General features: G+C 39.8%; 1 protein-coding gene across 1 annotated transcript in view; it reads left to right on the forward strand.

Moving 5' to 3' along the window:
* The first annotated feature begins 8,162 nt into the window (after positions 1-8,162).
* SLC24A3 (solute carrier family 24 member 3) overlaps positions 8,163-26,563 on the forward strand; it is a 167,224-nt gene continuing 148,823 nt past the window's right edge. Inside the window, 1 exon segment of the mRNA XM_032219148.1 lies at positions 8,163-8,293. The gene's annotated coding sequence lies outside the window, so the exon portion shown is untranslated.

Below are 26,563 nucleotides of genomic sequence, written 5' to 3' on the forward strand. Positions count from 1 at the left end.
GAAAATCGGGCAAGGCAGTGCCATATCCATAGCGGATGCCATTGTGACACTTGAATTTTCATTGGAGGAAGGCAGTAAATGAAAAACGAGGAGAGAGAGTAGAACTGAGTACTCTGAAAAAAGCTGTAACCAGCTGGAATCCTGAAGGGAAATTCACACTGCAACAATAACCTTTTTAAAATTAGAGTTGTTAACACATTGAAACTTGCTTTTGACATAGAAACCAACTCTAGTTGCTACTTAGTGATGTATCTTTGCAATATGATGATTAAATATCTCACCAAAAATACTTTTACACATTTTTTCAGCCATCCTTCTCCTTTATTACAATATTTTAAAATCTATTTTGGAGCAACTTTTTCCCAGAAAAGGTCTGATTCAGATTAAGCTTGATAAAATCTTTTGTTCTGCTGCCACTTTGGAATTCTTATCTTGGCATGTGAACTCCCTAAGGATGTATTTGGAAAAGTGGGGGAGTGGGAGGGGGAGGAAGGGAAGGCCTTTGTATTTTCTGAGTAACGTCTTGACTCCCATTTAAGGAGCAAGTGCAGACCTGTAGGAAAAAGGCATATATTGATCTGAATTCTTCATAACCTAATTATATACTTGCCTTGCAGCAAGATTCTTCCTAAGCACTCCAAATTTAAGAATTGTGTATATGCTTTGCACATTTCTCAGGCCATTCTTAAAGTAAACTGTTTTTCTTGCTTGACACAAAATTACAGTTTCAGATTGCAATACTTATGTATGCAGGTAACCAACTGTTTCCATGCTTGAGACCGGCTCCCAGTTTTATGGTCAAGCAGGAAAAACATGAAGCTCACTCACGAGCGAACCGGCAGTAGTGCCTACTGGAACCCACGCCTGTACCTACTGTTTACCCAAGGTTTCCAGCACCATTTGAACCATAGATTTGGAAGCCAAATAATTACATTTCAGGTGTTTGTTTGTGTGCATTTTCATAAATTAATGAAGGAAACTAGAAGCCGATGAAGAAAAACGCCTGTTTTCATAAATGATTATTCCAGCATGTTCAAATTTGCATTATTGAAGTCTCTAGAGATGTGAAACATCTTTTTTTTTAAATTAAGAAGAAAATAAGATTTCCTTCATCTGTGTAGCAATAGTTTTTTTTCTTTCTGTCTCATGGACAGTGCTGAACTGACTGATTGTCAAGTTTGCTGCTGGATTATCTGGTGTTCAATGTCAGATGGTCAGAGGTGATGAAGAAATCCTTGACTGATCACTGCAAATACTCTTCACTTCTATTCTCCACATACAATTCTTGCTTTTATTTTTAATTACTTCCTTCTCCTTCCTACGTGCTGTTCTTCATGCTCCATGCAAGATATGCCCAAACCAATCCACCCATTTCTTCTTATTCTTGCATCTTGCCCTTTCCCAGTAGAGCAGAAGAATAAGGAGTGTGGTGGTGGCCAAAGAGGGGGTGAGAGCTGTGTTGAGTTGTACTGTTTTGATGGTTGAGTGAATCTTGCTTTGTACTGTTAACATCTCATAGATTATGCGTTGCCAAATACTAATTAAAAGGTAAAGATTCCCCTTGCACATATGTGCTAGTTGTTCCCGACTCTAGGAGGTGGTACTCATCTTTGTTTCAAAGCTGAAGTGCCAGTGCTGTCAGAAGACATCTCCATGGTCATGTGGCCGGCATGACTAAACACCAAAGGTGCACACAACACTGTTACTTTCTCACCAAAGATGCTGCTGCAGTTCTTTCCAGAACACCAACAGGCCTCAAAGAAGCTCTGAGAGCTGTGGTTCAATACTGCAACAAGGATAATCTGGAAATACACTATCAGAAAAACAAGATTATGGCTTTTGCCTAAAAGCCCAAACTCTGCTTATGGAGCATTAATGATAATAAAATAGAACATTCTTGCCATTGTTGTGAAGTGACTCACAGCAGTTGTTAAATTAGTAACACTAACTTTGTTAAGTTGTTACGTGAATCTAACTTCCCCATTGACTTTGCTTGTCAGAAGGTGACAAAAGACGGCCACGTGACTCCAGAACACTACAACTGCAACTGTCATAAATACATGCCCAGTATCTGAATTTTGATCATGAGACCACCGGGATCAGAGGTGGGTTCCTACCAGTTCGCACCTATTCGGTAGAACCGGTTCATCAAATCTACCAAATCGGTTAGAAGAGGTTCCACCAGTGGACCCGGAAAGCAGGCCACACCTACAGAAGAGGTTCCAAACTGTTTTGAAACCTACCACTGGCAAGGATCTTGTAACTTGACAGCTTTAAGACTTGCATGCTTCAATGCCAGAGTTTCTGAATAGCTACTTGGACCAACCTAAGTACTAATTCATAATTTCATATCCAGTCACATGGGTGGCAAGCCACTCCCACAAAGGAGGCCACACCCACAGAGTAGGTTCCAACAATTTTTGAAACCCACCCACTGACCGGGATGCTGGAATGGTTTTGCATGCCATTAGTTGGAAGGAAGCCCATTGTGAATATACAGCTTCTATTGGAATATGCTGCTTCTATTGGACAAAAATCTGCCAATGCATCCTTAAATTTTTCCAATCCAGCTGCACTTAATGCTTAAACCTAAACTCTTTAAAGCTAAGCCTCTAGCCCAGCTCCTTTATGGGACTTTGGTTGGCCACCAAGCGTTGGGTTTACCTGTCTGGAAAGGAGCCCAATGCCATGCTCTACCCTTTGCAACATATCTAAAAACTTCCATTGAACTTTTGAAAGGCTTTGCCCCAGAGATTCCAGCAAGGTGGAAACGTCAGAATGTGTCCTTCTTTGTTGCGCCTCTATGGAGACATCTGAACCAGGTTTATATTTCCTCTGATTAGTAGATATTTTGGTCACCTAGGTTTGGCTTATGCCTAGATGTTGCTTATAGACAAAGTAGCCCCTTGTCTACAAGTACCCCAAAATACAGCACATGTACAGCTAGATTTTGCATAGCAGTGTAGAAGATGCATCGAACTCTGATGAGCCAATCACCCACAATGAATTCCCTGTAACTATAATTCATCTAAATTTTAGATGTTAACATTTCCCAGGTGTTAATAGATTCCTTTATTTTGCTATGATTTTAGATTTAATACAGTATTATTTTAGTCTTTAATTATATGCTAGTTAGGTTATTTTAGAAATGTATTTTAGTTGTGTTTTAAATTGTATTTGTTGATTATCTGTGCTGGTCTTTGATCACATAAATGGAATTGAAATTGATGTAAGTAATGTCTTTTAAATGCAGAGTTCTCATTTTAATTAACAATGAAAAACGGAATAAGATTAAGATGTGTTTGTGTGTGTGTGTGTGTGTACACAAACACACACATATGACTCAATTTCTAAATTCTTAACAGCTATCTAACACATAAAAAGGAATCAGAGAATGTACTGAAAGAAATACATCTAAAGCTTAATTTTTTATACATTGAAGCATGTTGTGGAATTTTGCAAATCAAATTTTTTATTGTTAAGGAAGATTATCAGTTATTTTGAACTTTGAAATAAAGACTTGTATTAACATGACATTGAATAGTAAGAAATCAATGCTTCCAGGTTTAAATAATATTCAGTATATTTATTATGATTTTAAATGAGAGTTTTTCAACAATTATTTTTTTCATGTTTACTGGACACCACACAGAAAGTTTAAAAAGAGTGATGGAAAACTTATTGTATGATACAGTAAAGTCTTGTTACACTATTCTTTCATTTTAGTTTAATATCAATAATTTTGTTGACATCTTTTTGGGAAGGATTGTATGGTTTAAAGATCAGAATGTGATTAGAGTTTACTTTGCTTTGGAGTAAACAAGCTTGTGTTCTGCTTATCAACTGGCTGTTGAGAAGATTGATTAAAATTGTTCCATATGGTTAACATTTTATGCTTTGCTTTAAAACATTTTATCTTTTTTATCTCTTTTTTCTTTTTTCCAAGGATTTGTATATGAAGTAACCTGGGGTTCAGTATGAATTAATTTTATCTTTTTATTTGTATAAGGCAGCAAAAAATCTTGCTACACTTATCCAACAATTTTGGCACTAATTCTTCTTTTCCCCCGATGTCTGTATGGGAAAACTGAATGAAAAAAGAGATATATGGGAAGAAAGAACTGTAATACATTTAACTTGAGGCAAGAAAGAGTGAAACTTGTAATGGAAACCTGGCATAAAACACTGCTAACTCTTGAAAGAGGTTCAGGCTGAGACTGCATAGCAGATAATGAGCACCAAGCTGCTGTAGCCTGCCAAATGTTATTGGCACATGAACATGTACTCCATGCTTAATCAGAGCAACATGCAAGTTTCCAGGATTAAGTAGCACTTGCCCCCCCCCCCCAAATATCTTGGAAAGGTGCCATGAGTTTGAATTGAAATGGAAAAATTAAGAGTTTTGCTCATTATTGTCTCCTGTAAAGTGGGAAAGGAGGACAATATATCAATAACAATGCATTGCATATCTAGTTAGTTACCTCTCATGCACCTAAAACTATTCTTGTTGAAGCCATTCATAAACATTTGTGAAAAGAGCATAAAATTATCTTGACTAGTTTATCCAACATTTGTGCTTCCAAAAATCAGTTGCCTTTGGAAGCTTTCTAATGCCCTTTGCTTTTACATGTTTTTCTGGCTATTTTGTTTAAATATTGCATTTTCAAGCTTACTTAACAGGAACAGCAAAATGATCCCTATGTGCTTTTTATGAGAAAGAGCCATGCTGCTGAATAACAAAGCACCTGCTTTGTATACAGAAGGCTTGAAGTTCCAGCTTTGGCATTGTCGCAGTGGCAGAACTAAAACTGAATCCTGGCAAGATATTGAAAGTTAGAAGGGACAGTGCTAGGCTGATCTGGTTAATTTCAAAAGAGGGCTGATTTCCCACATTTCTTACCCTGGCAATTTATTTAATTACTTGTTTTGTTTTCCTTGACCACATTTGTGTGTGTGTGTGGGGGGGGGTATGGGTATGTTTCCTGCAACACAAAGCACTTTCTGGTTTCATTGACATAAGTGTTCTCAATTTTATTTCCTCCCCAACCTTGTAAAGTATGCAATGCTACAAGTAGCTACCTTATCTGGGAGGTAGAGTACTTCCTCTAATTAAGTTCAGGTTACTAACACTCCCTATTTGTTGCCTACAAATATATTGGGTTCCTTTCCCATCATCCCCAGTCATCACTGCCTGGGGGGCGGCTGGTCAAATCACTAATAGCTTGAGATGGGATCATGGGTTATTGAGATGGGTTATTGAGACGGGAGCATGAGACATTGCCTAAGCTGAAACAGTGGTTGACTGGTTTGAAGCAGTGACTAAGAACATTGTAAAGTCTGATAAATGTTAATTGTAATTGTGCTAGATGATATCCTGAGACAGGGATGGGTTCCTGCCAGTTCTAACCTCTTCTATAGAACAGGTTCCATAAATCTACAGTGCTGTTTAGAACTGGTTCCAGCTACCTCCCCCTGCCCATCCACACATCATCAAGATGAAGAGCGAGAGGAGGAATTCTGGGGGTTGAAGTCCACAAGTCTTAAAGCTGTCAAGTTTGAACACCCTGGGGGTGTTTTTCTAAAGGGTTAGGGGTGCGAGCGTCTTGTAACTTGACAGCTTTAAGACTTGCACACTTCAATGCCAGAGTTTCTGAGCCAACATTTTGGTTGCTAAGCAAGAGCGTTGTTAAATGAGTTTCACCACATTTTACAAGTTGGCCACGCCCACCCAGTCACATGGCTGGCAAGCCACTCCCACCTGGGCACATGGCCAGCAAGCCACTCCCACAAAGCAGGCCACACCTACAGAAGAGGTTCTAAAAAATTTTCAAACCCACCACTGTCCTGAGAGCTCCCAGCTGTTTCCTTTCAGTTTATATTTTCAGTGTTACTCTTAACAAACATGCATGGAATGGGGATTTTGCTTTGCAATGGTACGACCCAGAGATTAAGGACAAGGAAATGTAAGATTACTGTAGGAATACAAGATCAGCAAAATACTGTGGACCAGAGGTGGATTGCTTCCGGTTCGACTCGGATTGGGCGAACCGGTAGTGGTGGTGGCAGGAAGCATCATGCGCGAGCACAAGCAAATCGGTACTGCCGGGATTTGAATCCCACCTCTGCTGTGGACATAATATATTTAGACTTCAGCAAGACATTCGACAAAATAGACCACAACTTACTTCTTGGTAAGCTAGAAAAAAGTGAGATAGATAGCATCACCACCAGATGGATTCAAAGCTGGCTGATAAACCGTACTCAACAAGTAGTCCTTAATGGTACTATGCCTACATGGAGGGAAGTAAGCAATGGGGTACCGCAAGGTTCCCTCTTAGGCCCAGTACTCTTCAATGTTTTCATAAGCAACTTAGATGAGGGAATAGAAGGGGGACTGATGTAATTTGCAGATGATACTAAGCTGGCAGGAATAGCTAACACCTTAGATGATAGGCTCAAAATCCAGATGGAACTTGACAGACTTGAACACTGGGCCCTATCAGGGGTGGGTTTCAACCGGTTTGCAGCGGTCCCTGCGAACCGGTTGGTCAGCAAACCCGGAAGTAAGTAACTTCCGGGAATGGCGAAGGGCCCACCCGCCCGCCCGTTCTCCTTACCGGTCTTTGAAGGCTTCTGTGCTTCCATGCAGGGGCATGGCACATACAGCGCCTGCGCGATTCTCCGTGAGCAGCTGGAGCATCGTGCAGGCGCTAAGACGCATGCGTGAACTGCGCGCGTGCACGAGGATGCCGCCGGCCCCGTTCCAACCGAAGAGGTTGGAATGGGATAAGCAACCTACCACTGGGCCCTATCTAAAAAAATGAAATTCAATGTAGAAAGTAAAGTCTTACACTCAGGCAAGAAAACCCAAAAGTCTATAGACGGGGATGAAACCAGGCTTAATAGCAGTAACTGTGAAAGGGATCTTGGAGTCTTAGTGGACAACCAGTTAAATATGAGGAAACAGTGTGCGGCAGCAGCCAAAAAAGCCAATGCAATCCTAAACTGCATTAACAGAAGGATATGATCAAGATCAAGTGAAGTACTAACACCGTTCTGTAAAGCATTAGTAAGACCACACTTAGAGTACTGCATCCAGTTTTGGTCACCATAGTACAAAAAGATGTTTAGGTTCCACCACAAAACTGCGTTCGACTAAAGCGCGCTCGACGAAACTGCATAGCTGACATCATCACAGGGCGACAACAGCGCGGAGACAGAAGCACACTGTAAACGCTAAACCTAAAATTAACACCTAAACCTAAACCTAACCCCCCTAAACCTAACCCTAAACCTAACCCTAACCCTAAACCTAATCCTAACCCTTAACCTAACCCTAAACCTAACCCTAACCCTTAACCTAACCCTTAACCTAACCCTAAACCTAACCCTAACCGTAACCCTAAACCTAACCCTAAACCTAACCCTTACCTTAACTTGAATCGGCTTGCTTTCAAAGCGCTATTTAAAGCGCCCTTCTTTCTCCGCGCTCGCTGTTGTTGCCCTGTTGATGACGTCAGCGACGCGGTTTAATCGGGCGCGCTTTATTTGAGCGCAGTTTTGTCATGCCACGGATGTTTAGACTCTAGAAAAAGTGCAGAGAAGACCAATCAGGATGATTAGGGAACTGGAGACTAAAACATAGGAAGAATGGTTGCAAGACCTGGACAGGGCAGTCTAGTGAAGAGAAGGACCAGGGGAGACATTATAGCAGGGTTCCAATATTTGAGGGGCTGCCACAGAGAGAAAGGGGTCAAGCTATTTTCCAAGGCACCCAAAGGCCAGACAAGGAATAATGGACGGAAACTGATCAAGGAGAGATTCAACCTAGAAATAAGGAGAAATTTTCTGACAGTGAGAACAATCAACCAATAGAACAGAAGTTGCCTTCAGAAGTTGTGGGAGCTTCATCACTTTCAAGAAGAGATTGGACTGCCATTTGTCAGAAATGGTGTAGGGTCTCCTGTTTGGGCAGGGGAGCGTGTGGACTAGATGACTTACAAGATCCCTTCCAACTCTTGTTAAATGGGAAGTCTAATTCCTTTCTCTTTGTGACCTTTTCCTTGCTGGATCTGATCCTGACACCTAGAACAATAAAAGTTCAAATATAATGCTTATCCAAGTATACTGACTTTAGTTCTTTCTTTCTTGGTAGTTTATGAATCCCTGAACTTTGATTTGGAGACTAGTGACAAATGGCTGGGAAGAAGACTACTGCAAGAAAATGAGGATAATGTCACTGATAAACCAGAAGAAGTAAAACATCTCTATCGAAAAAATTGCACTGAACCAGGTAGGATGGAAGTTTTCTTATTTGATTTGGGAGTCTGTGAGGTTCAATAGTTGCAAAAACACCACCCCTTTAATATTCCCAATCATGCAGTTTTTGTATGTATTGTAAAATGAATGATGGCAAGTCTCTTCCAGTTCATACTCAAGATTAAGAGGCTTACAGAATTTCTGTGGACTTTACATGCAGTGTGTATGAAAACCGTGAAACACTTTTACTAGTTTTAAGTGCTCTTTGCTTTTATTATCATTGCAAACTGTGGCCTGAACATGGATTTTGAATGAAAGAGTTTAATAATTAATCATTTATTAAATTGATCTGCCACTTGACTTTCAGTGAAATTTGTAAAGTATTTTTTTAATAAAAGGCCTGTTTGTATATAAACGGTAGATACATCTTGGACATACAAATATTTAGCATACTTTACAGCCTATTTTTCTTCAATAAAACTATGCTCCCTTTTAGTACTATGTCCCCTAACGCTGGTTGCTTCTTTTAGCTTTTCTATTTTTAAATTTTAAATGTTTCTTTGTCTTGTTGGGAGTGGGCGGCATACAAATTTTATTAAACTTGGAAACTTGGAAACATTCTGATTTGTCAGCTTCTCAGTTGTTTCTTCGTCTTTGTAGAAAAAGCCCCACAACTCTTTTCCTGAGGATTTCTTTTTGTACACATTCTTATCCTTTGTTCCCTTACCTTTATGGAGAATCAAATTATGTTGTTGGTAAATTATTTGATTTCTACGTGTTCTTTTCCATTTTCTCAATGGGGGTTGTCCCCTATACAGTGCTTTGGTTCTCTTATTATATCATTTCTACAATGACATTGTTTTATGCTTGCTATGCATAATGAAAAGGAAATGAAAATCCAAATGTAAATGAAAAGGGTGATCTGTGTTTAAAGACCTTAATAGGAAGTAAGATTAAGGGCAATTAAGAGAACTTATTCAAAGAGCAGTTAATGGCTACTTGTCAATTATCCCAGCTCATACTCAATAGGACACAAGAAACTGGGTAAACTTGTATGTCATAAGTTTTTTATTAATGTTGGGAGGGAGCCTTACCTGAATGCGCTAACTTCCAAATAAACATTATTGAAGGCTCTTTCAGAGGAGAGTGCCTTGCTTGAAACTATACAGTTCATTTAAGTAATGTATAAGACCTCTTGTTTTAATTCTATTTTCAGTTAATAATGGAAAAGGACATTTCTCAGGAAGAAAGGTTAGAGTACAGATGAGGAAAAAATGAAATACTGAGTTGTAATTATTAAATGCATACATGTTCTCAAACACTCAACAAAAACAGCTGCATTTATGTATTTTTAGCTAACGTCACTATAAAAATCAGAAAAGCAAGTGATTAATGAACTGAAAGGTTTGTACATACTAAAAAAGATGAATAGATATTTATAGAATTATTTAGCTGACCACATAATTTTGCCAACAAATTTATTATGAAATCCTGGAAGTTTTGTTTGCAAATTCTCACTTACAGTATAATTAACAGTTACATTAATTAGCTGTTATCTTCAAAAAAGCAATATTATTTTTATAGATTTTTCTGATGAATGCCTATATTTTCTTTAACAAAAGTAATGTGTGTTAAGTCCTCGGGGCTACGATGCCACTCAAAGATATTGCCGGCTGTTTCTTGCCAAGCATGGCATATGCCATGCCTCAATGGCTCCGTTTCACCTGGCTGCCAATGGCATGGCAGAACAGACAGTTTGATCAGCCAAAGAGGCATTAGGCCACCTGGGGCCTGGAAATTGGTACGATAATCTGTCCCAATATCTTTTGGCGCAACACATAACTCCTTGCCCAGTAACTAAGCAAAGGCCTGCAGAAAAACTTAAGGGTTGCCGGCTCTGAACAACCCTGGACTGACTGCCCCCCAGCTATGCAGCGGAACAAGCCCCTGACAAATGCAGCACCACCCGAACTTTTAATGTTGGGGATCCGGTCTATGCCCAAAATTACGGGGCTGACCCGAGGTGGCTGCCTGGCCCCATCATTCATCTAACTGGACCCTACTCTTATAGGGTCAAGCTTAACGATGGATGAATGTGGCGCCAACACATTAACCAACTCAGAAGAAGAGCCACAGCATCCAGAACCAATCAGCATCCAGGGCAGGCCCAATCCTACCCTGGAGAAATAACAAGTCCATTGGGCCTTCCCGCACATCCAGAAGCAAACCAACCCCCCCCCCAAGCGTTTTCTTCGCTGGACTGACTAGGAGATCCAGGCCTTCCAGCGATGTTCGAGTCTCCCTCCGACCTATCTGCACAGTCTCCAGTAGTTCCGGAGGACTCTTCACCAGCTCCTCCTTCTTCAGCCACCGCCCCAGAACTGAGATGATCTGGGCGGAGCCAACACCGGCCAGCATACCTACGCGTGTGCCATCTGGGAGGAGAGGGATGTTAAGTCCTTGGGGCTACGATGCCACTCAAAGATATTTCCGGCTACTGGATGCTCCTGATTGGCTAAGATGCTAGCAGCCAGCCGGTGGGAGAATGCAGCCGTTCTATTGGTTTAGCCATCTGACAGCTCCTATATAAAGAGCAAATGGCAAATGTTGTTGTTGCATGTTCGGGAGTTGCCTTGCACATGCTTTGTTAACTTGTTAGAATAGTTCAAAAAAGTTTTATTTCTTTTAAGACAAACATTTTATCATTCCTCAATCAGTGAGACATCGAAGTACAATTTTTTGTATGTCAAAATAATTCTAGTTTACCACCAAATTCTTGTCTAGCCTAATATATACCCCTCCCTCCCTCCCCCCTCCCCCCCAACCCCCCTCCTCCTCCCCCCCCGACTTCCCAGAACCCGTACACGGTATGGATTTTTAACAAACACAGTCTAAAATCTATTGAGAAAAAAAGAAATAAAGAAATTAATAACATTCTACATTGACCTTAGCTTCTTCTTGCTGAACTAACTTTAAACAATTTAAATCATTTCTGATCTTAAGCATAGGCTAACTGGAATTTCTTGGTCCCGTATTTATTTTGTATATAGTCAATCCATTTTTTCCAGTCTCGTTTATTTCTCTCATTTGAGTGATCTTTAAGATATGCCGATATTTTAGCCATCTCGGCTAAGTTTGTAACTTTCAATGTCCATTCTTGAGTTGTAGGCAAGTCTTCCTTCTTCCAGTATTGCGCCACCAACAGTCTTGCCGTCGTTATTAGGTGCAGAACCAAGTTAGTTTCTACCACTGTAAAGTCAGTACATATACCTAGTAAAAATAAGTGAGGAGTAAACTTTATCCTTCTTTTAAAGATATTTTGCATAATCCACCACATTTTTATCCAAAATGCCTTAACCTTTTGTTAGAATAAAGGTTATTGGTTACTGTTCAACCTGCCTTGCCTCAGTTCCTGCCTGCCTAGTTCTCCATACAAAGCAACATTAATATTTCATTTAAAGGAAGAAATAAAAGGAATTGTGATTGTTGTTGTTTTCTGTTAATATATTTTGGGCATATGAATAGGTAAGATTGGATAACTTTTCCTCAGGAAGAATGAAGACAGAACCTCTCCCAAACAAATGGGGTTATTTTAGTCTCTTACTTGTTATTGCACTGCTTGTCTCCAAATATGCAGAAATGTAAGTACAAGGATCTAGATGCAGCAAATTGTGACTTATCCAAAATGCAGTTGCAAAATTGGCTCAAAAACAGAAACACTTAAAGTGCTTCCCCCCCCCCGCTTGCCCTTTAAATTGGGGCATGTACGTATGAGTTCTTGATGACCCCTCCAAGAATACATTTGTAACTAAAAAGTAGGGGCGGGGCTTGAAGTGGCAAGAGTCCATATATCTCAGTTGTGTTTGAAATACTTTTATATCTTGGTTGCCAACATCTTGGATAGCAGGTGTCACTGGCAGTATTGAATTAAATGCAGCTCTGGAGTTAGAAAGTCGCTTTCTATATGCAAAATGTTGTGATCAGGCTATTAGCTGGCGGCTTAAAGCAAGAGCCCACTTTACTGTGCTTTTGCTGAAAGGCTCAACCTGACTTTATTTGCCAGTGATTTTCCATGGATAAAACCATAATATGTTACTTTGAGCTTTAAGGTCTAAAAAGTTGTGGGGGACTATCTGAGGAGCTTATTTATTTATTTATTTATTTATTTATTTATTTATTTATTTATTTATTTATTTATTTATTTGACTTATATACCGCTTCATAGGGCTTTCAGCCCTCTCTAAGCGGTTTACAGAGTCAGCAACAACCCCACAGTCCGGGTCCTCATTTCACCCACCTCGGAAGGATGGAAGGCTGAGTCGACCTTGAGCCGGTGAGATTTGAACCGCTGAACTGCAGATCACAGTCAGCTAAAGTGGCCTGCAGTAGTGCACCCTAACCACTGCGCCACCTCGGCTATTGAGCTGCTTGTCTCAATATGAACGTGCCTAAACATAAAATCCTCTAGAAGAACGTTTCTTAGCCTTGACAATTCCCAGAATTCCCCAGCCAGCACAAATCTTAAATTTGCCAAGATTGAGAAACACTGCTCTAAAAGCTGCTCCCATTTATTGGGAACCCGGGGTGGAGAGCTCCTTTTGCTGCTCTGGAGTGGTGAAACTTGCTTCCTTGCCTCAGGACATATATTCAGCCCTCCGTTTTCTGTTTTTCGAAAGGGAGGCTAGGCATTCTTCCTTTGACTACAGGTCTTTTCAGTTTCAATAGCTTAATGTGTGTTTAGGTGTTTCTGTGAGATTTTCCATGATTACAGTATGCTTTCTGTTTCTTGTTAGCTGTCTTAGTGGAAAGGCAGTATATATCCTAAAAATAAATGGAAAAAAAAGAAAGAATAAAATTGCTTGAAACTCAGGCTGCGACTTGACTATCCATGCTTCACATCAGGAAGTTCAGGAAAGTAGCAGTCCTGTTCTGCTATTCTTGTTGGTGAGATTATTTGACCCTCTGCTGTTTTTGAGGTTTAGGGGAAAAGACTGGCTCCTGCTTGATATGAACATTTGAAAGGAGAGAACAAGCAGAGTTCTGCTTCACCCAGACAAAAATACCCAACACTCATTTGTGAGGACTCGAAAATGTCATTTTAGCGGAAAAGTGATAGAAAACAATAGAAAATTGGAAATAGACTTTCCTTTCTTTCTTCAATGTATTTATTTATTTACTTGCTTGCTTGCTTGTTTGTTTTTAATTAAATGTTTATGACGTCCATCTCCCCTACAATCTTCTCAAAATTGTTCAATATCTCACTTGCCTGCAATTCTTGGAAGAATATTCTTTCTGGAAATTTGATGAAATATGCCTTATGTGTACCTCCTCACTGTAGCAATATGAATTTTATGTGGATACGTTTGTTTAAGGAACACATCAACTATGCCTTTTCTTTGATGCTTTCAACTTCAGTCTCTGACTGGTAATCTGGATATAGTATTTCCTAGCTATCTTCTGGGATTTTTATACTAGGTTTGCAACTAAGTATAATATGGAGAGCAAGCTAAACCTTCAAATGCTCCAGTAAAGTGGCTTAACATTTTCCTCTGTCTGCCCTGTTCTTCCTAAGTCACCTTTCAATAAACCTAGATTTAGATCTTAAATATGAGATTATAACAAATGAAAAAGGGCAGGAAGCTAGAGGCAGAACAGGTTTCCATCTTCCGCCATGCCTTTAATATATTTTACAATCACACCATTATTTCTATGCCCCAGTGTTTCATGTGTACTATGTAATTTTTATAAATTAATTACAATTACTTATGTATTTCTATTTACTGTTTTCATCATCACAAAAGAAAATTGTAGAAATGCATTTTAAGCAAAATACGATTAGGACTGTGCGGAATTTTTGTCATGTTTATATTTCAGTATAGAGTGTTAATACTTCTGAATAGTCTACTTCAATCAAATTCTTGGCCTCACGGCTGCTGAGTTATCATATGCCTTTGATTTCCATCTCTGTAAAAAAAATCTTTCTCCACAGGAACTGTAGCTCATTGTCTTGAAGCTGTGGCAGTTAGTTGCTCCTCTGTGTATGGTTAGCATTGATTTCCATAAATAACATTATCTGGCATTACGTAGGCCTTAAAGATTGACAATGAAGTAGTAACACAGTATGATAAAATGTGGAATAATAATGGCACATAAAAATAACATATTCATGGACATAGACATTGAACATATTTGTTCAACTATAGTGAATTGGGAGCACACGGGTGTCTATTTGCAATCTCGTAACGTGACATCTAATCCCTGACTTGGATGCATTTTTCTCAAGTAAATGTAGGCAAAAATATAGAATATTATTTTCCTTTATTGCAATAAATAAGCAGTGGGGTACAGGTTTGGTAAAAAGAATAGGAAAAAAGGTACGTCATTTCGGCTCAGGCTAAAATAATTGGACACACACCACATCTGCCCTCCAGTTTTATTCAAAACACTGGATGTTGACACTCTGAGTTATAAATGGTAAAGTCTTGATTAAAAGAGCTTTCTTTGAGATTTTTCCCTACATATTTTTTTTGCAGATTTCTGGAAGGGATTTTGCTTCTACCATGAGTTGTTTAGATACTGTCTGGCTTAACAGGAGTTACTGGGTTTATTTGGAAATAGCAAGTACGAGTCTGTTCAAGTTTAATTTAAATCTTAGTTGCTTTAACATATATTTAGAAGCAAATTCAACTAAAATTGGGATAGTTACAACATGAATATAATGCACTGCAGTTAACCTTGAATGTTTACAAGCATCCAGCAACTTAGACAGTTTTGAAAGCTTAAAGTAAACATGAAGCAAAGGTCTCTCTAGGCCACACATTGCACTAAAGCATAAATGCCAAACGTTTTTGCTTAACATAATGTATATACCTATTCTAAAACAGAGTGGGAAATTGGACATATCATGATAAGCCACAAACGAACCACAATATGACTTTATGTGAGTGGTGATCTTACAAGACCTGTTTGATTCCTTACAGATACTTGGTAGATAATTTTCATGGTTCCAAGTACATAGACAGATATTGCATCCTAGGAACACTTGGATGGTCTCTTCATTTGTTGGGAAGATTATATCTTGCAATTTGCATAAGAACATATAAATAATCGTCTTCAGTGCTGGATTTGGAAGGGACTTCCCATGTTAAAAAGTGTGTCAGCATTTTGCAATCTTAGCTGGCAATATCTCAAGGGGAAGGAAGACAAGAGAAGAATGTATATACGGGATATAAATGGGAACGGGTGACCCTTTAAACCCCATTAACAATCTCCCTTTTCTAAAGATACCTCTTTACCATCAGATAATCTGGGTTCACTGACAAATGCGTGCTCGACAAAAGCACGCCGACGAAACCGCGGCGAGAAAACCACGAGGTCGAAATCGCGCCGACGAATGAGCGCAGAAGCGCGCCGACAACACCGCGCCGACAAAAGCGCACCTTCAACAAACAACTAATAACAACCTAATAATCCTAACCCTAACCCTAATCCTAACCTTAACCCTAACCCTAACCCTAACCCTAACCCTTACCTTAACTTAAACCGCGCTTTTGTGGGCGCGCTTTTGTCGGCGCGTTGTTGTGGGTGCGTTTATGATGTCGCAGTTTTCTCGCCGCGGTTTCGTCACCACGCTTTTGTCGTGCGCACATTTGTCGGGTCACGGATAATCTGATCATTTCCCAGCTTGGCCCTCCTGGAATGAATCTAGTCCAAATTTCTCAAAGCAGCATTTCAGATGGCTTTGTCTCTAATGCATCCTTATGCCTTGAACCAACTACAATAAAAGTAACAGGCCAGAGTTTAGCTCTTAATGTTTGCCTACTAGTTGAAACTTGTCTTCTTTCTTGAGTGTTTTATTCCATTGATGCTGCCTGGTAACTATGGGACTTATTCTAGAAGCTCCCTTGTAAGGGAATTACAAATCTTTGTCCACAAGAAGGAATACAGTCAGACAACATTGCTCATTAAAGTCCCAAAGGTGCTTTTCAAAAAACAACTGGACTTTATTTTTTTTCTTTGAAACTGTTTCGCTTCTCGTCCAAGAAGTTCTGGAAATTCTGGAAGCTTCTTGGATGAGAAACAAAACATTTTCAATGGAAAAAAGAATCCAGTTGTCTTTTGAAAAGCACCTTTGGGACAATCAATGACCTGGATGATTGAGAATCTCCATAGACATTGCTCATTAAACAGTGTATTACTGATGTAGTGTCATGTGATATAGAGGTCCTAAATTGCCTGTGGAGCAGCACATATGGTACTTTCTAAAACCTGCCTGATAACTCAGAATATTGGTTTATCCCAGGCTTAGAAAAGGTTTTACCTTGGCAAGGTAATTGATCTAGACCAGTGTTTCTCAACCTTGGCAACTTGAAGATGTCCGGACTTCAACTCCCAGAATTCCCCAGCCAGCATTTGCTGGCTGGGGAATTCTGGAAGTTGAAGTCCGGACATCTTCAAGTTGCCAAGGTTGAGAAACACTGATCTAGACCATAGTAACGAAATTTTGAAAGCCTGACTGTATCTCCCTTCTTTCTCCCTTATACCTGAGGGAGTTACGGCAGAGTGAATTTGAGTTTCTTTTTAATGCTTTCTTTGTTTCCCAGACTTAAATCATATTTTGGCAGATGTTGCTGCATAGTTTTTCCTATGTCATCTCTGGCTCATGAAGCCCACCTGAAGTTAAACGAGGGAAATCAGCTGGAATAAAGATGTGATTATTAGCTTTAAGAAGACTAGATACATGATGTGAGAATGTCAAATGTTTAGAGCGGACAGCCTTCCTGCATCTCAGCATTTCTCTCTGAGTCAGCTACAGACAAAGAGATTATGCTTATTTACTGTACTATAATGTCCCTAAAATTATCTTGGGCAAGCAGTAGAATGATGACACAATGTATGGATAATGCTCTATGCTTTTTTAAAACATAGTGAAGCCATGATGAGAAAGGAATGATATTGCTATTGTTATTGCATGGTTTCTGATTCACTTTGTACATTGGAGAAATAGTGAGTAAGCTGTTGTTGGAGAGAGACTGCCAGAGGAAGGAGACCAATGGGAATTAGTCTACAACAGGGGTAGGCAACCTTTTTATACCTACCACCCACTTTTGTATCTCTGTTAGTAGTAAAATTTTCCAACTGCCCATCGGTTCCACAGTAATGGTGATTTTATGAAAACCTAATGAAAATTTTTAAATAATGCTATGAATTTTTTTTAAAGTTAATTAAATTTTAAAAAAAGGAAAGTGCTTCAGTATCAGACAAAACTCCTACCGCCCACCATGAAAGCTGGAACGCCCACTAGTGGGCGGTAGGGACCAGGTTGACTACCACGTGGCACGACAAAACCGCACCCGATTAAACCGCGTCGCTGACGTCATCAACAGGGCGACAACAGCTAGCGCGGAGAAAGAAGGGTGCTTTAAATAGCGCTTTGAAAGCAAGCCGATTCAACTTAAGGTAAGGGTTAGGTTTAGGATTAGTTTTAGGGTTAGGTTTAGGGTTAGGTTAAGGGTTAGGGTTAGGTTTAGGGTTAGGTTAAGGGTTAGGGTTAGGGTTAGGGTTAGGTTTAGGGTTAGGTTAAGGGTTAGGATTAGGTTTAGGGTTAGGTTTAGGGTTAGGTTAAGGGTTAGGTTTAGGGTTAGGTTTAGGATTAGGATTAGGTTTAGGGGGGTTAGGTTTAGGTTTAGGGGTTAATTTTAGGTTTAGCGTTTACAGCGTGCTTCTGTCTCCGCGCTGTTGTCGTGCTGTTGATGACGTCAGCTACGCGGTTTCATCAAGCGCGGTTTAGTCGAACACGGTTTTGTGGTGGAACCGACTACCACTGGTCTATAATCTCCTACGTGGGCACAAGTGGGCAAAGTCTGACCCATCTTGAATGCTGTTGAGCTTTATCCAGTATTACCTCGGTGCAAACTGTCAGTCTGAGAAGATTCCTATATATAGCCATGAGCAATAAATCAGCTAATTGAATTTTTCACCTGTGGACCTGGCTGTTCTCGTCTGACAGCTGTGCAATGTTGTGGTTTCCAGGTTGTTTTTTAAACCTATGTATTGCATATATTGTAAACTATCCAGAGTCCTTCTAGAATTGGGCGCCCTCAACAAATCTAAGAAATAAATAAAATGAGGTCTAATTCAAAATTAATTAAGCCGCGAGCTTTCAGCCCTGGCCAGATATAATCGTATCTATAAAAGTCACAAAATAATTTGTTGGATTGTAAAATAAGCAGGAAAAAATGGAATTTCATTGGTAATGTAATGCCTAAAGGTGATATATCTGGACCTGGTGACATAAAAGCATCTCTATCATTCTAACATGCCCAATTGCATGCTGTTATGCTATACAGAGCCTTTGAAGATATAATATTCCACTCCCTCTTTTACTTTGCAGAGTTTCTTTTTAATAAGGTATTTATTTATTTTATTTATTTATTAGACTTATATACCGCTTCATAGGGCTTTCAGCCCTCTCTAAGCGGTTTACAAATTTTTTTAGCAAATTGAGTCAGCAACTTGCCCCCACAGTCCGGGTCCTCATTTTACCCACCTTGGAAGGATGGAAGGCTGAGTCAACCTTGAGCCGGTGAGATTTGCAGAACACAGTCAGCTAAAGTGGCCTGCAGTACTGCACCCTAACCACTGCGCCACCTCGGCTTTTAAAGTAGGCAATGTATCATAGCTCAGAAAGCAGTCTCTTGTGTGAACCCACAAGCTTTAATGTAATTTTGGTCAGCTGTACAATAAGCCAAATTTGAGTAAAAATAGATGGAGATGTCGCACCTATTTTAGCTATATTTATCAGTGATAAACAGCTGCAAAGAAAAGACTGCCTTCAAACAAAAAAATGAAGAAAAAAGGGAGATTGGTGGACCAGAAATCATACAATTAAAATATAAAGTACTAATATGATTCAATATTTTCAAGCTGCAATCTAGAGAATTACTTTGTTTGTGGAGCTCTGTCTATGTTAACAATGGCTTACTTATTGAGCAATTTATCTTACTTGTTCTCCTGAAATAATGAGTATTAAGAATGAAAAATTGTAGACGTACTATTGAAAAACTGAAAAACAAAGATTTGGTTTAGTATGTCAAAACTGGGAAAATATGAATGAATACTAGCACATGATACCAAATTGCATCATCAATCTATATCAACATTATTCCCAACACATGATTAATGTTTTAATGGAAAAGTATGTAGATTTTATGATAAATAATATTTACTATTTTATAATGTTAGTAAGGTAAAGCAGTAAAGAAATCACTATCATTTTATGTAAAGCAGCATCTTTGTAAATTCACTGATCAAAAATAAATTGGTAGATTCAAAAATCATAATAATCACTTGCCGTGTGTGTGGGCATACAATACCATACTTTTCAGGAGCTCCTTAAACCTGTTGCACCTTCTCTTACATTTGCGTAACTACTCTCAGCAGCTGATATTTAAAAAAATATGCAGGAAGGAGGAGCCAACGTCGTGACGATATATAGTGCGGACTCGACAGTCCGAGTCCGCCGATGACACTTGCCCCTGGACGGTCCCGACGGTCCTGAAGAGACAGTCCCGAAGAGATGGTGACTAGGAAGACAAAACCTTGCTGGTCGCAGGGACACCGCAAAGTCCCTGATCGACCCAAGGAAAGCGCCTCCAACCAGCGGCAAACAGGCAGCCCCCACACTGACAAAGTCAGAGACGGCTCCGGAAGGAAAGAAGAAAGTGTTCCATCTGGTGAGGTTTTCTTTACTTTCAGAAGATTGCCCTAAGAAACTTTTTTTTCTCTTTAAAGATATTAGTCCTCTAAGTAAGAATAAAGTGGCGAATTTAATCCTTATTGGACTGCCTTAGAAAGTTCTTTGCTTTTGCTTGTAAGGATGTTTTGTGGATTGAAGTGATTGCAACGTTTCCTGTTTCTCCGCTTGAAGTCAATGGACTGATTTTTTTTCCTTATTTTTTACTGCTTTAATTCTTTTGGCTTAAAATGAAACTTTTTTTTTATATCTTAACAAATTCCTCCTTCTATTCTATTCCTCATATTAAAGATACTTGAAGAAAAAGTATAAAAAAGGAAAAAAGTTGAATCTGCCAGTCGGAAGCCTGAGCCTGAAGTTTTTTTTCTTGAAACAATGTATCCTCTATTCATTCCTATTTGACTTCACTGACTTTGCAAACGAAGGGTTTGGAACTTGTCTATAAAACCTGATACAGACTCAAGGGCACAAACAGTGTTTTGCAGGTGTGTTTGGAAAATATTTTGGCAAAAGAAGGAAAAGGAAAGAAAAAGGTAAGAAAATATGCAGTTGCTTTAAAGTGTTCCTGAACAGATGTATGCACACCAGTGCACACTCTGAATCACACCTAGCCCTTTAAATATGGATTTTTATGTAGCCTTAGTGAATAACATTCAAAGGAATGATTTATTATAGTACTATATATAATTCTGATTAAACTTATTGAAAGATTTAGACAATATTGGGAAAAAAGGAGGATTAAAGTTGCCAGGTATGCATCACCAAAAAAACCCCAAAATTACATATTATTTATATAAACTTTATATGTATTTTAAGTGTGAATTTAAAATTAATTAGTATCATTTGAGTAAGAACATAGTATATTTAAGTGCACTTGGGAAGACTTTCTCCAAGTGTGTTTTGTAGGTTTTCTGCCTACATCCGAGTCACAGGCAACTAATCAGCTTCTGCTGCTTTGCATTCTTACAACCTTCATCTTTAAGCTGGACGTAGAATGGACAGCTTTCCAAATTGGAGGCTGTTCTTTGGAACGTACAACAAATGGTTCCTCTTATTGAGCCTGGCAATATACAGTATAAACAGAACAGGCTGTAATGGAATGTGTGGATGACCTTGAGGAGAGAAGGGAAGAGATGCTGCCTAGAAAACTATCAGACAAGAAAGACAGGAGTCTCCTATGGCTTAATTGTCAGAGAAGCACCCTATATGATAAAGCAGTTAAAAGTGGCAGTGGGAAATCTGTGCCTTCCGACTTGCAAGATTCTATTAAATGTAGCCTTACAATAAAGTAGAATTAGCTCGCGTGGTCCTGTTTCCTGACTGGCTTACCTGAGAAGGTTAACAGATACAGATGTACATATATGTAACAGCTCAAATCTTCTTTAGAAGACTATATCACTAATAACCAAGATTATGTGTGAACTGACAGGAAACGGGACAGGAAACCATTGTTGAACATCTTTAGGTAATTTGATGCATCTCTTTAAGGTATATTGGGATATGACTTGCACATCATTGGAAAATCTAGAATGATACTGTGCTATAGGATAGATTCTATACACTTAGCATGTTACCAGTAGCCTCCCACCGTCCAGTGCGATCCCACAGAGTTGGCCTCCTTAGGGTGCTGTTGGCCAGACAGTGTAGGCTAGCGACCCCCAGGCTTCTCTGTGGGAGCGCCTTCCCTCTGGAATGAGCTGCCCCCGGAGCTTCGTATAATCCCCGACCTCCGATCCTTCCGACATGCCCTAAAAAGTTCGCTTTTCCAGCAAGCCAGCCTGGCCTGAACAAAACAAAATAAATTATTGACCATTGTTAATTTTAATTCGATTTTTTTTAAAAAAAAATGTTATTGTCAATTCTAATTGGGTTTGTTTGGGATATTCTATTTAATTTTTTAAAAACTTTTGTATTATGTGTTTCTTTTAATGTTGTATGCTGCCCAGGGGTGGGTTTCTCGCCCCGTTCCAACCGGTTCGGTGGGAACGAGGCCGGCGGCGTCCTCGTGCACGCGCGCGGCGCACGTATGTGTACTAGCGTCTGTGCGATGCTCCAGCTGCTCCTGGAGGATCGCGCAGGCGCTGTATGCGTCCTGCGCATGCGTGGAAGCGCAGAACTCGTCAAAACCGGGTAAGGAGCGCGGGCGGGCGGGCGAGTCGCCGTTCCCGGAAGTTACTTACTTCCGGGTTCGCCGACCAACCGGTTCGCAGGGACCGCCGCGAACCGGTTGAAACCCACCCCTGATGCTGCCCTTAGTCCTTGGGAGAAGGGCGGCATATAAATCTAATAAACCTAAACCTAAACCTACATTTCTGGAACGAAATGTCTGCAATTGTTCATAGTGGAATTGGAAAAACTGATAGTTTGGATAATTCTGTGAAAGTCTTACAGGGTTCCCCCACCCCCTGGGAAAACAGAGCTCAAGAATGAATGAATCACATCAGAGTCACAATTTCCAAAAGAGCCAGTCATACCAAAACAAACTGTCAGCAAAAAAGATAATTAAGTTGATGATGGGTTGTTGAAGTTAGGCGTGGATGAGAACTCAGTGGATGTTCTTTAATTTTGTGACAGGCAGCTCTCAAACACTACATTGCCATGCTCACGTCATCCTCATATGTGGGCTACATCTACCAGAGAGCATAAAGCTGAGCCTATATCCTACATTATAGGTAGTGCTAATTTCTCATTCTCACCTTATCTTCACCAGTGCAAAATGAGGGAGAGATGAGGTCGGTTTCTGCCGGTTCGCCCCGGATCGGGCAAACCGGTAGTGGCAGTGGTGGGAGGTGGTGGGTAGTGGCATGTGCAGAAGCGTTGCGCATGCGCGAACCAGTAGTAAAATAAATTGAAACCCACCACTGGATAAGAAGCATGGATTCTATCTTGATTGGATAAAAATCTCTGAAGTGTTGGGGCCTACAAATTGCAGTCGTCCTAAAGTTTTCTTCCTGTATCAAGACCGTTGAAAGTTGAAGTCAGGAGCAACTAGATGGAAAGGCTAAACTCTAACATTCTCCACCCTTTCTGAATGGCTGATCATTGAACATTGCAGGAGTATCTGCCACATCTGATTCCTTTGATCTTGCTACTTGTTGTAAGTTGTATGATTGTCCCTGAATATCTCTCCCTGCTAGTCCAAGTCTTGCAATGTTTGCAGACATCACAGAATGGGTTTTCAAATCCAAGACTGAAAGACTCCCATACCATGCCATCCTTGGTCCTGCAGTACAGAAGGTTTACTGTTACCTGGATGACACCTTCCACCACCTGTCCCACTCAAATGGGAGAGGATAGTGCTTCCATTCCTTCCTTCTTTTCCCGATTTTCGGCCTCTGCATCTAGACTTAACTTAACTATCTAATCCAGTGTTTCTCAACCTTGGCAACTTGAAGATGTCTGGACTTCAACTCCCAGAATTCCCCAGCCAGCGAATGCTGGCTGGGGAATTCTGGGAGTTGAAGTCCGGACATCTTCAAGTTGCCAAGGTTGAGAAACACTGATCTAATGTTTTGCCTCTTGCTACTCATTACTTCCCCTCCTGTTTTTCACAGGAAAAGAAAAGTGCTTTGATTTTTCTTGTGGTACCTAATTACTATTGCACATCTCCAGGGGCCTTGGAAAGAAAGAACATTTACATGTAGTCCTCGAGTTATTAATGGAGCTTGCCCGTTCCATTAGTAACTTGAGGATTCGTGGGAATGTGAACTGCAATACCTGATTGCTGGTATGCCAGGTGAGAATACCCTTATGCCAAGGTATACTGTGTAACCACGTTTAGGTAATGCAGTAAGTCTCAAGATGGTTAAAATGCACCAAGTTGTGTGCTAGGGCAGGGCTGGCAAATTTGATTTCATTGAGGGTTGTGTTTCACCTTGCGGGGGGAATGGTCAGGGGGCATGGCCAGCTCAACATCACTCATACAGGCTCTGTTTTTGGCCGTGACAGCGTGTGGCCCTCCTGAGCTCTGTTTTCACTGGCAGAAGGCTGTCACGGCCAAAAACAGAGCCTGGGAGGACTGCACATTGCCCTCCCAAGCTCCATTTTCACTGGCAGAGGCACCACAGGCCGGTCCTTTGCTGTTTCCAGGGTGGGCCCATGGGCCAGGTCTAAGCGCCCTGTGGGCCGGATCCAGCCTGCAGGCCTTGAGTTTGATACCCTTGTGCTAGGGAGTGTACATTTCTTAATTGACTTCTATGGCTTAACATCTAATGCAGTGTTTCTCAACCTTGGCGACTTTAAGTCCTGTGGACTTCAACTCCCAGAATTTCCCAGCCAGCTATTTTCCTGTAAATTAGTAATAAATCAAAACAATTATTTACCAACCTCCAATAATTTTGCCATTATTGCAAGCAAGCTTATAAGAGATCCTTCCGCTTGCTATTGTCAATAATTTGTGTTAATCCCAGAGGTAATAAGGAATCCCCAAATTTAGTAGATTTGCCCTATAAACCCTTGTTTAGAATTCCATGTACAAGTAAGCATGGTAATCTACAATCTGACATTCAAGGTTTTGCAATTATCTTTCCATATTGTATAGTCTCTGAGACTCAATTAACCTGTGCTGTACTTAAAATCATTACCCTGTTGATTCACTTTGTCTATCTACTTATTTCTCTAAAAACCACAATATGCTATGCCAAATGAAGAGATCACATGCTTTTAACAAGAAACTCAAAGAATTAGAACCCTACCACCACTTTTTATTTGATATATAAAGGACAGTGTGAGGAACCTCTGGCCCTTTCATGAAGCTTTTTCCTGTCTGGTGATCTCTGTACATCTTTGACTGGATTTCATTCACAGGGCTGTAATTCATCTGGAGAGTATCTTAATTTTGTGCATTTTTTGATGCTTCATATCCTAAGTACAGGCGCCCTTTGGTAAAGCTTTAGTTTCTAAACATAATGTGCAGTGATTGCTTCCCCATTTGATGCAGAAGGGGCAGGCTCTGATTACTTTAATTGCTGCAAAAGGAGTTGGTGATGAGAGTGATTTCATCTGTTTTTCCTTTTACAATTCCAGCTACTTTGTAGAGTATATGGAAGGATTACGATAAATAAAAGCAGAGAGATTTAAAATTAAAGAAAACATATTTCAGCCTAAGGAAAGAATTAAGACAATTGCAAGCATGGGAATGTAATGCATCCTACTGGTCTTGAATTTTACATCATGGAAATATGATCAGATTCTGCTTTTATATTTGTTGGAGGCTACACTTTCTCTGATGTTACAATTCCAGCCTTGTTTCTTTGCAAGTTAAGGCTAATGCTAAAGGTGATGATTCAGATGTAGTAAGCTGCAAACTTTTAAATTCTTCATACTGACAGTCAACTTCTTATCTTAAAACAGCAGAACAGAGTCTTCTCCATACTCTGTCAAACAAATGTTGTGTTATTAGGTGGATTAGCTGTGCTGCCTGCTTGAAAATTACCAATTATAGCAGAAGACATGTCCTCCTTTCTTTTGATGATTTATATTTTCTCATGTTGATACATACAGAAGTTAAAATCTCTTCCACACCCCCAATCCCACACCTTATTTTTCTTCCATTACTAACACAAACAATTTTCTGGCTTTAATAGCATATGAAGATTGCAGGAAGAAACCTTAGAATTCCCCCTATTTGCAGAAGAAGAAAAAAAACCAAGGGAAAGTGTATATAAGCAAATTCATAAAAAAGTAATGTTGTAGACAGAACGTAGGAATTGAATCTGATGGCTTAACTTTAAATTTCTGTGCTACTTCATGCATGAATGTATAAATCTGCTTACTTTTTAAAGTGAAAATATTTTGTTGTTTTCTTTCTAAACAAAATTGCACATATAAACATACCTCTAACTTGGCAAAGTGCTCTGTTGGCAAACACAGGCAAAGAGCTGGACAAATGTAAGTCAAAACTGAGATTTAGCACATCCAGATTGCTTTAGAACCGTTTTTTAAACCTCAGCAACTTTAAGATGTGTGGACTTCAGCTCCCAGAATTCCCCAGCCAGTATGTTTGTGAAGCATATAAATGTCTTTTTAAAATATGGGCCTGTACCAATACCTTGAAAGTTAATATTAAGAAACTGTTCCTGGACCCTGCAGTTTTGGAAATAATAATATCTCCTTTTTTGGTTAAGATGTTGGAAAGGTTACAGTTAGCAGTAGATTCCAAGTCCATGAGGTCATAATATGGTCTTTTCAGAAAGAAGTGGCTTGTGTTTGAAGGAACAGGTATTTAATTTAGGTATACTTCTGGATATATTCTTAATAATGGACCCCTGGTTGCAGCAGAGACTAGAAATGATGACTGATCAACTTTAGCCAAACTTTAATTGGGACAAAAAAACAAAACACTTTCCTACTGTTTGGACGTGGCTTTTCAACTCTTATAATTTTGTGATAATGTTATGTCCAGATTACTGCAATGAGCTGAATGTGGAGACACTTGTCCATTTCTAGCAGCCTTTATTGGCTATAGAACACAAGTTGACTTATAAATCCCTAAACAGCTTCAGATGTTTTTAGGGCCAAAGTCTCCAGAGTTTTTCTCTAAAATATTCA

The sequence above is a fragment of the Thamnophis elegans genome, chromosome 6 (genome assembly GCF_009769535.1).
Source record: "Thamnophis elegans isolate rThaEle1 chromosome 6, rThaEle1.pri, whole genome shotgun sequence".
Classification (NCBI taxonomy): Eukaryota; Metazoa; Chordata; class Lepidosauria; order Squamata; family Colubridae; genus Thamnophis; species Thamnophis elegans.